Source organism: Papaver somniferum, unplaced genomic scaffold (genome assembly GCF_003573695.1).
Source record: "Papaver somniferum cultivar HN1 unplaced genomic scaffold, ASM357369v1 unplaced-scaffold_187, whole genome shotgun sequence".
NCBI classification, from domain to species: domain Eukaryota; kingdom Viridiplantae; phylum Streptophyta; class Magnoliopsida; order Ranunculales; family Papaveraceae; genus Papaver; species Papaver somniferum.
In genome coordinates, this window is record NW_020628485.1 from 13,751 (window position 1) to 28,998 (window position 15,248).

General features: G+C 37.6%; 1 long non-coding RNA gene and 1 pseudogene across 2 annotated transcripts; both read right to left on the bottom strand.

Annotated features, from left to right (window-relative positions):
* The window catches only part of LOC113338200, a 17,049-nt pseudogene extending 2,922 nt beyond the window's left edge, over positions 1–14,127 (bottom strand).
* On the bottom strand, positions 680–6,570 carry LOC113338199. 2 transcript variants are annotated; one of them, XR_003354668.1, is made up of 8 exons: positions 2,525–6,570; positions 2,260–2,369; positions 2,079–2,166; positions 1,827–1,963; positions 1,665–1,754; positions 1,434–1,541; positions 949–1,024; positions 680–867 (listed from the first exon to the last, which is right to left on the bottom strand). It is a non-coding gene; the product is annotated as an uncharacterized LOC113338199 (long non-coding RNA). The 2 variants fall into 2 exon arrangements; XR_003354667.1 differs by having other exon boundaries at positions 1,665–1,963.
* Positions 14,128–15,248: the final 1,121 nt, after the last annotated feature.

A 15,248-nucleotide genomic window follows, 5' to 3' on the forward strand; every position in this document is an offset into this window, starting at 1 on the left:
AAGAATTCAGAAATTACTATCAGCACAAGGACTGCCTACTATTCAAGCCTACAACTGCTCAGCCATTTTCACACATGTTACTAGCTGTAGACCTTTTGTCCCTAAGAAAATTAGCAACTTCACATTGGACACCACATTACCTTGCGTGTAGCATCAAGCTCATAGAGCAGAACTTGGTAAAACTGATCCTCACTCACTCCATCCCTGAAAGCAGAAAATGGATCAGAGCCAATTTAACTACATTATGAACGCCTATACTACCTGTAAAATATAATACACTGAGGCTTTCTGTCCAGTTGCTCTACGGAAAGAGATAAGAAGCTCCCTAGTTCATGAAATTATCAAAAAATTAGCCAAAATAAACACCAAAGATGCAATTCAGGTCCCGAAAGGAAATAAATTGAAATGACGCAGAGAAGAAACAAAGACACATACTTAACCATGTCTCCTGTCACAGTTCCTCGAACTGGATCCTGCATACTTTAAACAGATCCTAAATCAACTCTTGGTGATGGGCTTGAGCACACACCAACCCAGCATACTTTGTTACCTCTGGCCAATCTTGTGATGCCACGACCTTGGTAAGAGGTACAACAAAATAAAAGTCAATTATTGGAACAAATTAGTAGTCACCAAGGGTCGAACTATAGAGTGGATTAGTAAATAAAATCTTACAGCAGCAATGAAGGGGCTTGAATCCTCTCCCGGGTGAGGATGGGTCACATCAGCACCAAAGATAATAGTTGTCCAACACAGTGTGAAATATGAATTACACATCTGGGCAAGCTCATAACAAAAACCACGAGTCACATTGCGTGAAAAGTTGAAACACATCCAGTTGTTGACAACACCCCCATTAACCATTTTCTGCAGGAAAAGAAGAGATCATTTAGTAAAATGCAAGACGGGAACAAGCCAAAATCCTGCCAAGTAAAGAATAAAACTAACCCTGTTCATCATATTCCATTGCCCGACTTGGGGCAAGCAATCTCTCTCTCTCTCTACCACTTTCACTGTACTTAAGCTGCATGGGAAACCGTATGTTATCAGTTAACAGCACAGCAAAATAAGAATACACCAGCTCCATGGCCTGATAAATTTAATTTTATCAATTACAACTAACAACGGAGATGTGTAAGCTTATTTACCCATGGGGCAGGAAGAATGCAAGACGGGGGCAAGCTTATTTTGGAGATGTGTAAGCCAAAATCCTGCCCAGTAAAAAATAAAGCTGACCTTGTTCATCATTGCCCGACTTGGGGCAAGCAATCTCTCTCTCTCTCTCTCTACCACTTTCACTGTACTTAAGCTGCATGGGAAACCGTATGTTAAGAGTTAACAGCACAGCAAAATAAGAATACACCAGCTCCATGGCCTGATAAATTTAATTTTATCAATTACAACTAACAATGGAGATGTGTAAGCTTATTTACCCATGGGGCAGGAAGAATGCGAGCCTCAACATGAGCAAGCTTATCACTGATTTTTATTCCAAATTCCTTAGCGAACGGGTCCTCGTAATAAGCATTGTGGCGAAAAGTCTACAACAAAAACGTAGTATAAACAATCTTTAGGTAAAGAAGAATGCTGAACACGCATACAATGCAGTAATTCCTAAAAGTATACAAACTCGGCATAATCTTTAGCTACAATCTTAGCATTACCTGCATAGTATCTTTCTCCCTTTCCTGTGGCTGGTGACATGTAACCTTCAAAAGAGCAGTTTCTGGCGTTCATTGAGTCTTTTCGAGTACCTGTGACCCTTCACAATTTTACAAACCTAGAGAACTTCAAAGCAACAGAAAAAAGCTCGAGTGTGTATTAACCTCCATGGGAGGATAATTGGCCTTTGTTGATTTCAACTAGCGAACAGGGCCAATGTGTGTGCTGAATAGAAAATCCATAAGTCTCGCCAAAATATTCAACAACGGACTTCATGGTACCCTTTTCGTCAACAGGGAAACTTTGAAAACAAACCAAGAAATAGATCATCAGGAAAGAGGTAAGTATTCAAAAAAATTAAAATTTTAAAAACACCCCACAGTTGACCAACTCTCAAAGATATATAATTGACTTACGTCAGCTCTCTAGTTGCCTGAGAGGTTAATCCAAATATACGGTACTTTCTGCACATACTTCCTCGGTGAGTTACTTCAACCTTCACACCTTAAGGGCCCAAAATCATTTCATGCATCATGACAACACATTGTAAGTCCACTGAGACACATAAAACAGCTTTTACCAACAGAAGTTATTTACCTTGACTCGATCAGCATCAGACAAGGGTCGAGCAAGTGCAACCCTATTCAGGAGCTGGGTAACAAATTGTATCAGAGGTAATGGCTCAATGAAAGCCGTGGAAGACATATCTACAAAAAACAAACAACACAATGAATACTTAGCACTTAGCACAGAACTATGCAGTAGTCATGGATAAGATCACCAAGTAATGGCTGGTGCATGCAAGACAAAGATAGCTAAGAAGCTGCTATACAATGAAAAGATTTTAGCAATTAGAACGCACCTATATTCAATGAAAGACCCATTTGAGTCGGGCGAATACTCTGGTAAAAACCTCTCCAACTTTCCAAACCTTCACCAAGTGACTGTCTTCTCCCCAAGTTGGGGGAATAGAATGAACGGCCAACAGGAGCATACCAATTATAACCAACAGAAATCTATGTAAACCTCAGAACTATGATATAAAAAACAGAAAGCCAAAATGTGATAATACAAGACTGTTGTGCTAAGATTAGCTACTTCCTAGACACCCCAAGATCTTTCACACAGAAAACAGGAAACTATAGCGGAATTAAACAAGAACACAAAGAATTATAGTGGTTCGGCAATGTGCCTACTCCACTGCAGCAATAAACTTCTTATTGAAACTTAGAGAATGGACTTCTTCACACACCTCTACAATTCAGACTGAGATACAATAACCAAAGGGTTACACTCTTATTTGTAGGCCTAGGAATAATCTAGAATTGCCTAGAAATAGAAGTCCTAAATAGAGAACTATTTCCTAATGTAACTTAGAAAACAGATTCCTAAAATACTTGAGGAGGTGCAAAACTGATTTACGGAAATCAATTAGATCTTTCCTAAAACAGGGTGTTCAAGCCAATAACTAACAATTCTCCACCTTGGCAAGATTTCTAGGACAACTTCCCTATTCTCTAATTTCTCCACCTTGGCATGAAATCTGACATTTCATTTCCTTCAAACTTTGCTGCTTTCGGTCATCCTTAGATGCTTCACTTCTTCACTCATTATAAGATGCTTCACTTCCTTTTTGGGCTTCACATGTGCTTGACAGCACCACTACACCCTAAGGTGTCTTCAAATATGCACAATGCTGATCAAGTTTAGACAATGCCTAAACTTTTCACCTGTCACCACTTTGGTGAGCATATCTGCTGGATTGTTGGCGGTTCCAACCTTTTCCAGCTGAATTTCACCTTCTTCAACAATTTTCCGTACTTTATGATATCGTACATTGATGTGCTTTGTTCGAGCGTGATAAACCTGGTTCTTAGCTAGGTGTATGTTTGACTGTCAACACGCTTAGTTTCTCTTGCTGAATCCCCAACTCCTCAAACAAACCTTTCATCCAAACGGCTTCCCTTATACCTTCTACAACAGCCATATATTCAGCTTCGGGTGTCGACAATGCTAGTGTTGGTTGTAAGGTTGACCTCCAACTTATCGGCCCACTCACAGCTGTAAAAACATACCTAGTAATGGACCGAAACTTGTCCAAATCGTCAGCATAATCGGAATTACAATATCCTACTACTTTGCAACCAGTTCTCTCATTTCGTGAGAACTTCAATCCAACATCTACGGTACCTTAAATATACCGCAAAATCCACTTCACAGCCAGTGTTCCTGGATTATGCATATATCTACTAACCACACTAACAGCTTGTGAAATATCAGGCCTAGTGCATACCATAGCATACATAAGGCTTCCAGCAGCACTTGTGTACGGTATTTCAGCCATTAACCTCTGCTCCTCCACTGTTTTTGGTGACTGTTCAACATTCAACTTAAAGTGTCGAGCTAGAGGTTGTGTTACTGGTTTAGCCTTGTCATCTAAACCAAAACGCTTGAATAGCTTTTTCAAATAAGATTTTTGAGAAAGATTAATAGTGTCTGATCTCCTATCTCTCTCAATTTCCATGCCCAAAATTTTCCTTGCTTTACCGAGATCTTTCATCTCAAATTCACTACTAAGCTGATTTTTCAATCATTGAATCTCCACCTCACTTTTAGACGCAATAAGCATGTCATCTACGTATAAAAGTAGGTAGATAAATGATTCATCTTTGAGCTTTTTGAAGTACACACAAGAGTCATAGTTGCTGCTTGAGTACTTTTATGTCTTCATAAACTTGTCGAATCGTTTGTACCACTGCCTTGGAGACTGCTTAAAGCCATACAACGATCTCTTCAAGTTACATACCCTATCTTCTTTACCCGCTACTTCAAAACCTTCAGGTTGCTTCATATAAATCGTCTCCTCCAAGTCACCATGTAAGCAGTTTTCACATCGAGTAGTACAAGCTCAAGACCAAACTGCGCCACCAAAGCAAGTAAAATTCTAATGGAAGTATGCGTTACCACTGGAGAAAACACTTCATTATAGTCGATCCCTTTCCTCTGCGCGTAGCCCTTAGCTACCAACCTTGCTTTGTATCTTACATTGCTTGCACTTGGAGATCCTTCTTTGTATATACCCACTTGCATCCAATTGCCTTTTCTCCTTTAGGTAGCTCTAAACGCATATGGCATAGTTTGGTAGTGTCCGACTCAACACTATCTGATACTGCTGCAATTCCTTCACTCACACTTGTGTTTCCTTGCAGAAAATACAAGTTTCCATGTTTCAAACCTTTCATAACAACTAGCTCATTGGATTAGACCTTCAAAACTCCACCTTTCAATGTCATCTCAAATCCTCGGGAGTCTAGTTCACCTACTGAGATCAGATTTTTCTTCATTTCCGGTACATAACGAACATCTTCAAGTTCTTGAACAACGCCACCATTCATCTTCAAATGAATCTTCCCAATCCCTTCAACTTTACAGGTATTATTGTTACCCATAAACACCCTTGGTCCATCAAATTTTTCAAACTTAACGAACCAGTCCTTCATAGGGCACATATGGTAGGAAGCTGCGCAATCCATAATTCACTGCGTTGTATCTGCAACTAACGCGGAATCATGAACAGTCATCGAGAACTTGTCATATTCATCATCTTCAATAGCACCAAACTTGATTTCAGCAACGTTTACGTCTAAATTCTTCTTATCCTTGTTCCTTGCTTTAGGACAATCCTTCTTCCAATGTCTAGTCTAATGACAAAAGGAGCATTCATCATATGCTGGGATCTTTGATTTGGACTTCGGTTTGAAACTTGATTTACTTGAATTCTTCTTGTCAGACTTCCCTCTTACTGGCAAGACCTCACTAGTCATATTCCCTATTCAAATCTATATCCCTTTGCCTAATATCATAACTTATACGTGCAGCAGTCACATCATCAAACAAGAATGTTTTATCCTCTATCTTATTCGATAAACTATCAATGAAAGTTTCATACGAATCAGGCAGAGATGCCAAAAAAACAGCAAGTTTTGGTTTCATCTTTTAGTTTCACACCAATATTAAGTGCATCAGCAATTAATTTATTGTACTCGAGGTGTTCAACCATAGAGGTACCTGGTTTTTTGTTGAATCTGAAAAGTCTTCTCTGCATCATAATTCGATTTGAAACACTTTTCGCTACATACTTGTCTTCCAGATTCTTCCATAGCTTGAAAGCTACATTCTCATTCATCACATCGTACTTTATCTCCTTTGTAAGGCACAAACGGATTGTACTACAAGCCTGACGATTCATCTATGTTCATTCATTGTCTGTCATCTCTGGTGCAGCAGGTTTTGCTTCTAATAGAGCATCCTCTATGTCTTACTGACTCAAAGCATCACGAACTTCACATTGCCACATGGTAAGTAAAATTGTTCTTACCATCAAATTTCTCTACTTCAAACTTCGCGTTCGACATCGACTTAGACATCTTCACCTTCAAACTCTGTTTCTGACTTCAAACAAGCTAACTCTAGATGAAACCCTAGAACTGGCTCTAATACCAGTTTGTTGTACTAAGATTAGCTACTTCCTAGACACCCCAAGATCTTTCACACAGAAAACAGAAAACTATTGCGGAATTAAACAAGAACACAAAGAATTATAGTGGTTAGGCAATGTGCCTACTCCACTACAGCAATAAACTTCTTATTGAAACTTAGAAAATAGACTTCTTCACACACCTCTACAATTCAGATTAAGATACAATAACCAAAGGGTTACACTCTTATTTATAGCCTAGGAATAATCTAGAATTGCCTAGAAATAGAAGTCCTAAATAGAGAACTATTTCCTAATGTAACTTAGAAAACAGATTCCTAAAATACTTGAGGAGGTGCAAAACTGATTAGGAAATCAGTTTGATCTTTCCTAAAACAGGATGTTTCTTAAATCAAGCCAATAACTAACAAAGACATATACCTAGAAGTCAGAAGCTCACGCAGAACAATGTTGAGAACCTGAAGAGCTTCCTAAGGTGCATCTGCCTGTTTTCCCTGCAAAAACATCCCAAGTGGTGGAGATCCACTCGAGCACCATATTTGATAGAAACATTGAACACCCTCTCTCTCCTGCATCACAAAACAAATAGAAATATAAGCTTCCTACAAATAAATGCAAGTGAACGTAAAGGAAATGAAAGGCATCAAAGAAATAACCTAGCAGCTCCAGTGCCATCATCCTCGTCAATCAAGGAATCAAGGTAATTGAGAAATCCTTATCAGAAAAAGGTAATGGTCCAGCAGAATAAAGACTCTTCCTTCCATCGTAAGCAGGAAGGCGTCTTCCAAGATGGGACTCTCTATATAATTTCACTAGCTGCTCCATAAAAGCCCTGTTAACACCCCTCGATGTACCTTCAGGAGAGATGGAAACCTGGCAACACAAGTGGATGATTAATAAACCAATAAAGTTTTAAGACATCAGTAAAAAGCAAATAAATTAAAAGAGATGTAAGAAATCCTTGTCGGGTAGCTCAGCAAGAAAATGGTTTGCTTTCACTACACATTTGATTCCAGTAGTACCCTTGCCAGGTCGAAGAGGAAATCGCATGGATTTGCTTGAAGAAGGGGCAGCATGCTTACTGGGTGCTGAAGACAACTCAGAGCTTGCTGGGTTACTTCAGCCAAACTGTGGTCCTCGGGCTGAGACAAAGATCCAGCTGGAATTGTTGATCCAACACTTGTAGGTGCTGTTTGAACTGGGACCTGGGTAGCTTGATGCAGGTCGGGAAGTGGTTCCATAGAAGGACCACTAAACGAAGGGCCAACACGACCACCATCACCAAGGTTCTGTTGAGGTTGAGGCCCTCGCGGCTGCTGCTGCTGCCCTCTGGCCTTGGTATCCCTGCACTGGCCCACCCTGCTACTGAGGAACCATCCCACGCCGAGGTTGTCCCCCAGGTCCCTGAGGATATCCTCCGCGGCCTCCTTGCTGAGAAGCAGCCTCTCCCACCACCTCCCTGTTGAGCAGGTGGACCTTGATACCCTCCACGACCACCCTGTTGAGCAGGTGGACCCATCAATTGATGCGGCAGAATGAGCAAGGAGACAAGCTCTAAAATAAATAGAAAATAAAAATTAAAAGAAAATACCTGTGTAATATATATATATATGTGATCATGGGTGCCACTAAAATCTCAGGTGCAATTAGTGAAGGGCTCATTAGAAGTTGCGTCCATTCTTCTCCTTTGTTGCTCTAAACCAGCACCAGCACCCATTCTGGCAAAGGATGAGTAACCTCATATGCAGATTTTACCGTAAATAAGCCATTTTTAGTAGGATTCCACCTAATAGTATCACTACCATGAGCTGGTAGCCGAATGGCACTGATTTCACTAACAATGTTACTATCAAACAGAGCATTTAAGACAGCCATATTTCACCTGCACTCATTCTTAACAATCAGTTGATCAACACTTAACATAGAAGAAGAGGCAAATATGAACTTTAGTGGCATCACCTATTTCCCGACAATAATTACTTTTAACTACTTCTAGACCCCTGGAGATTCCTCTCCAAATCCCAAAATGTAAGGGATTGTTTTCAGGGAAGTGTTTATGCTCCAGGATCGACCCACAAAGCATCACGCTCAGTGACCAATCTCCAAGCCAATTTAGTCGACAAGGCAGTGTTTAAACACTCAGTTTTTTCAATGTTTAATCCTCCAAGAGCTATAGGTTTGTTAACGGTCTCCCAACTAGTCCAATAAATACCCATTTATATCCAGAAATATGTTTACCAAAGGAAGCTGATGAGTTAATTTGCTTGGAGGTCGCAAGATCCCAAGCGGGTCTGTCCCGGAATCTGGATGCATCGGTTCAACTTTTCCCATAGCAAGAAGTGTGTGAGGAGCACTGCAGTCAAGCCAAAGTAATCTCCTTCAAACGAATTTTTTAAGTATAATTTATGCAATTACTTAATTTACATAATGAAGAACCACAATGGCAACAAGGCCACACCCCACCTTCCAGGAACGGAATTAAAATCACCAGAAACTAACATAGGGACTTCGGCACTGACAGCTATTTTATCCAAAATGAAAATGTAAAAGGGGGTTTTTCAGATTGACTAGCAAAATAAATACAAATATAAACATCAAGGACGAGAATGTTGGATTATTACCTACCAAAGCTTAAAATCTTTCAAATCTTTGCTGAACACTAACATGTGTGTTTGCCTGTACTCAACATAAACTGTCAGAAGAAACTCGCCAACAATGAATAATCAAATCAAATATTCATGACGTATCAACAACTGTTATATATGCTAGCTTACCAACGCCTGTCACAGAGTTTCGGACCTTTTTTATTATGCATCATGCGAAACCTAGCTCGATTTGGAAGAAATACAACAAAATCTTTATTTGGATTTAGGGTAGGAGGACGAAGTGATTGATCCTTAAGGTTGGGGAACAAAGTGATTGATTTACTAACACCATACAGATTCAGGGTTCCTGAATCGCCACACAAGAAGTGAAACAAAAACTAAATTTAGGGTTCCTGAATCGCCACATAAGAAGTGAAACGAAAACTATCTTTCGGCTGAACGTCATTTGCTAGAAAGAGGTAATTCAGTCATTCTGTATGAGATAAAATTTGATTCCCTGCAATCCGATTCAATTGCACTCTTTAAACGATGGAATCCAAAACGTACATTTGGAGGCAATCAAATTACTACAGAATTCCGTTCTGGATAGGTTTCACCTGTTTGGTTTGGAGGAATAGGTCAGATTACATAGTAATCTGATTATGAAGGCTTCAATTCTCCCAACCAAACGACTGTAGGTGCCACAATAAAGAAAATCCAAACATGCAACTCTCAAGACCAATACTCATAAAACATATTGGGACATACGAAGTCTTAGAATTTCAAATACATTCTATGTTGTTCAAGGCGTAAGGCGCAGCGTGGCGTCGGGGGTAAAATCCCGAGCCGCGGCGTATAACTATAATAGTCACACAAATATGAATGCATTATACCAAAGTAGTATAATGCTTATCATAATTAAAATACCAAATTTAACAGAAATACCAAAATCAATGGAGACTGATTAGGATAAACATAATATAAGAAATTATATTTACCAAAATTAATGGTGATTGACCAAGATTTTTTCTTGTGTAACAGCTATTTAGATATTTATGCATTTATTTTAGTAAAGTTATAATTATATCACTTATGAGAGAAGATTTCTTAAGGGTCTGATAAAAAATTGGGTTATATTTTTGGAAAAATGCCTCTTAGACTCCCTGAAAACTGGGAGCATTGGCCTGGGCGCCCATAAAAGCGTCGCTGGGGCGCCCCCTTTTAAAGTGGCGTCTTCTTTACCACTGCGTGGCACCCAGTGGAAATTAATGCCACTTTGACACCTAGGCGACACCTTGCACAACATAGCATCCATTCCCACAATGTTTTGAGTGAATCATCCAATTCAGTTGCACTTAAACCCTAAAACATTATACTTAAACCCTATAAAACATTATACACCGTGGTACTAAAATAAAAAACTTAAAAGATGAAGAGTAATGATGTTACTTAAACCCTAAAACATTATACTTAAACCCTATTAAAACATTATACACCATGGTACTAAAAAAGAAAAAACTTTAAAGGATGAAGAGTAATGATGTTATAATTCTAACCTTTACTGCAACCTTCTCGAGCTTACTTCGAAACGGTTCCCCACTAGCAATGGTTAGTCTAGCAACTACTGGTGTATCATCATTCAAATAAATCAAATAAAATATCATCATTCAAATAAAATATCAGAACCGTGCAATTTCAGGTATCAACTCTGTATAAATTGACCGAATTTCACCAACTATCCTATCAAATAAGAAAACAACCAGGATGAGAAGTTGCTCAACCAGAATTCTACACCAGCAGTTCCACTCAAGGGTTCCTACTCCAAAAATTCTAACACCTGCAGCCCACCACCATGTCATCCCTCGTCACCAATGCCACCTTCGTCTCCAAATCATCCACCCACACCATGGTCAAATCCTCCGCATTCCGCCAGCCCCACCTCCAACACCAAACCCACTACCTCCCCCTACATCCGCCCCCTCCCAGTTTCCATCAAGAACCCCAACTCCATAACACTATTTAAAGCAGCATTGATACAGGGAGATGAGTTGGAGGTTTTTTGGCGGAGCTGCTTGGGTTCTTGTGGTGGTTGAGGAGCGTGGTTTTTAACAAAAGAATCCTTGAATCAACAATGTTAATAATTTAATTATTTTACTGAAATTTAGAGATAATCAACAAATAGAAAGATATAAGAAGATAGATGCATACTATGCGAGTCATTTAAGAATAAATATATTGTCCAGAAACTCACTTTTATAATACAGGCAGGTTGCAGTAATTTCCACATGTACATATGAAATTGGAAGGGTGTAACCACCTGAATTGCAAGAAGAAGAAAAAACGTTTATAAGCCATAAATCTCTTGATGTTATTAAAACAAATGCACCAAGAGGCAGAGAACAGACAATGACCATCTTTTCCCCTTTGCATAAGATACGGGGACACAAAACACCAACTTTATGGTTAATTCAAGCTCTGTTGTCTGAAAAATACATATTTGTCAATGCAGACTGGTTAAATAGATTACATGAAGGCATACTTTATAACCAGTCCATCAAGCAAACCAGTCCCGAATAGAGGGAGAATTAGTCAAGACAGTTTCAGATGTATCAAACTAGTCTCAGTGAAAAGCAAGGCTTAGTTTGGTAATGCGGCGGCTTTTAACAAAACGCTTTTCTGCTGTGTTGTGCTGTGTAAAAAAACAGTTAAGTGTTTGGTAAACTAGATACTAAAAGCTAAAGTTGTTGATCAAAAAAATGACCAAATTGTGTTTGATAAAATATAAGTTCACTTATTGTAGTTGTAACAAATGACAAAAACAGACATAATCTTTTAATATAGTTTTATTTTATTTTATGGGATTAAAACATAGTATTAGATATTTATATATATTTTGAGTAACTATATTTTATTATTGATATAATTTGGGTTTTAAAAAAGTTATACTAAAATCAAATATTTATTTAATATTGGTTCTTATTTATTTATCTTTTTTTATTAAAATGGTATATAAAATATAATTTGAAAGTGAAAATAATAATCTTTAAAGAATGTGACATAGATTTATAATAACAACCTTTAAAGAATATGATGCGGAGAATAAAAAATTGAAGAATGTGACATAAATTTACCAAACACTAATATGAAAAATAATTACTATATACATTTTTTGAAAGTGCTTTTTGAAAAATAAAAACATTACCAAACCCAGCCCAACTTTGTCTGTCAATGCGGAGGCAAAGAAAGTGTGGTTAAAAAGATTACCATATTGGTTACCTCCATTTTGTTCTGCCAAACATATTCGGATGTATGAGTCTTTCTTCCTCAGGGTTTCAAAGCTGAGCACAGAACTTCATTACTACATCATATGATAGGAGCTTCTCCAATGGTAGTTATGCCTATTTCATATGTGTCAACATTGTCTTAACTTTCTCTTGGTAAAAATTCTCTTACATAGATATAAATTCCTAAATATTGTGAACTAGATTTTTTTATCTCCAACCCAAGTCAATCTTAATCTTTTGTTTCTTAAGTGTCATTTAATAATTGGTTAACAATCATTCTATTTATATTTATTACTTATTTCACTAACATAAAAATGACTAGGATAGGAAGACATTGTGTAGGTGAATGTCTAAAATTAGACATTCACCTAGACAATGTCTCCCTAAAATTAAACCACGTCACTTCACATTTATTTAAGAACTTACGGTTGGAGAAGAATTTTAGAAAAAATTGATGTATATCCTATGTGGACTTGGAAATTTATCCTCACACACATTCCGTTGGACAAGCTCTAAGTTAGCAGTTGATAAGTTTCACACATCCCTCTAGGCTCTCTATTTAAGGGATGTAATAGAAAAGTACGTTGACATACCATCGTCATCTATGTGTATCCTCTAGCTCAGAGAGTCATCCCCGTTCACCAAAGTTTCATGCATTCCAAGAGGTCCCAGGTTCGAACCCAATGGCTTAATACTGCAGAAATTAACATGTTAGTTTGTGAGGCTCGCTGGTAGGCACAACAACCTGTTCAATTAATGTAGTAGTATGTCGTTGGAGCTTAGCTTATTAGGCTTCCCACTAGTTAATGTAATACTCTTTATCCGATATAAATTACAAAAGAATATATATATACAAATACATACATATATATATATATAAGAGTCAAGAAAACATTATAGAAAAAGAGAAAATAAAATCACCAAAATAACATGTATTGATGTTAACTCTGAACATAGTTTTAACAAGGCCGATGAAGAAAGAAGAAGCAACTCTCATATTGTTTTTTTTTTATCGGTAATACAGTTCTCATATTGTTCTGACCCATTAAACAATAACAAACCCCATATCGCTGAAAAGGAAAAAATAAAAAACAGCATAATCTAGGAATAACTTAGTGCCTAAACTCTCAACAAATCCCTGCAATCACTGGGTCAGCAACAAGGGGGAAAGGGGAACACGAGGTAAAAACTTAGTTGAACGCATCATCATCACATCAGGAAGGGGCTGGTTTGCAGCTTGGGCCAACTCTTGTTCATGCCTGAACTAAAAGAAGAGTTTTCAAGATTAGCAGCGAGACTTATCAAAGGAAAGCTGTGAAATTTAGGCCAATAAGAAGATCAGCCTGTCTAGGAAAAATCATGAATATGCCAGGGAACTTGCTCTGCTGTGCATTGAAACCTCTGGATCACTGCAATCAATGAATTAGTAACATCACAATAAGCTAGAGAAGCAACAACTAAGAGAGCAGCAAAAGGAAGTGTACAGTTGTTGACAGTGCCCTGCAAGCTTCCTGACGAGATACAAGAAAGGCTTCTCGAAGTTGTAGTTACTCTTTGCAGAAATCTCATAGTACTGCAGATTCTTTTTTCTGTGGAGCTTTCACTTGCCTGTTCTTGACATGAACGCAACCCTCTAGATCTCTTTTTCCCTCCATGTTATCGGAAAAGACGATAGCAACAAACAGTAAATCAGATCTATCTAAGAACTAAGAAGGAAAACTATAAAAGCGGATCGGATGGTAATGATATAGATGCATCATCAGAAGCCGATATCCATCAGAGAAGAAAACCCTAATCCTCGTAGAGAAGAAAACCCAAAAATTGGTAAGATATTCAAACAGAGTAATTATCGGTTGGTTTTCGTTACTTTTAATGGAAAAAAACAATTCATTATTTACCCCCACCAACCCACCCACTTGCACACATCCCGGACCACCCCCTGAGAGTCCCGACGATATTCTATTTACTAGGTTGAACGCCCGTGCTTTGCACGGGCTCAGAATAGATCTCTCATGTTTAACTTATTGCTTGGGCATTTTCAAGGGTTTTACGATACCATCGAGACCAAAAAAAAAATATTCGTTTGGGAGGGTTATTTATTTATGTAGACAGTATTTTTTTCAATTAAGAAGTTAATATGTATAAGATAAGGTGTGCAAATTTACCTAGAGGGTATTGATCAAATTTTTTATCAATAATTCAATAGTCATAGAAGAAAGATAACAAAGGATTAACTGGTGTCATTTTTAATTTACATTATAGAAATGTGATGGACGTCGAACGTCTTTTAAACTATCCTGATGAAAATGATGCAATTATTGAATCTCCAACATACGAAGAAATTATTGAATTAGTAATATATGATGAGAATGATCCTAAACCAAATGATAGTAGCATCGTACCAAATATGTATTTCAAAAATGTGTTTCAAGCGATGATCACCATAAAAAAATTACTTGCTACGACATGAGCAAAATATTCCAGAAATTATGTAAGCATTACTTAAAATTAAAGATGAGGTGCGTTTTGGTTTGGGTGGAAGAAAAAAACAATCAACCATGGATGAAGAATTAACTTCACATTTTAGTTAATTTCTACATATATTTGAATGTAAAATTTACTAATTGTGTATATTGGTTTATTCTTATATATATATTCTTTTTATATGAAATTTAGTAATTATTCGTTTATATATTTCTATAGGGTCTTTAAGGATTCAATTTTTTTTATTCATTAATACATTAAGCGAGGTTATTCATTTATCCCCTTGGTCCAAGTCGGGACCGGAAAAAAATTATTCATTTGGCGAGGTTATTCATTTATCAAACATTCGTTTATCGAGGTTCGACTGTACTTAAATCCCATCCCCATTTTCCCTAAATCCCATCCCAACTATACAACACAAATTTTGTTAAACCGTTTTTAGGTTAGGTAAACAAAACTCTCTCTGTTATTTCCCATTGACAAATTTTGTTTCCCACAGATAAACCGAACACCACCGGCACCACCAAATTGATGAGATATGGAGATTAAATATAATGAAAACAGATAACCCGAGCACCACCCCCACCACCAAATTGATGAGATATGGAGATTAAATATAATGAAAACCTAATTGGAATAGTGATGTATCTATATTGCTCGATTTTGGAGATTAAATACAATAAAAACTTTATTGAAATAGTGAGCTATTTATAGGTTTCCTTGCTGATTGATATA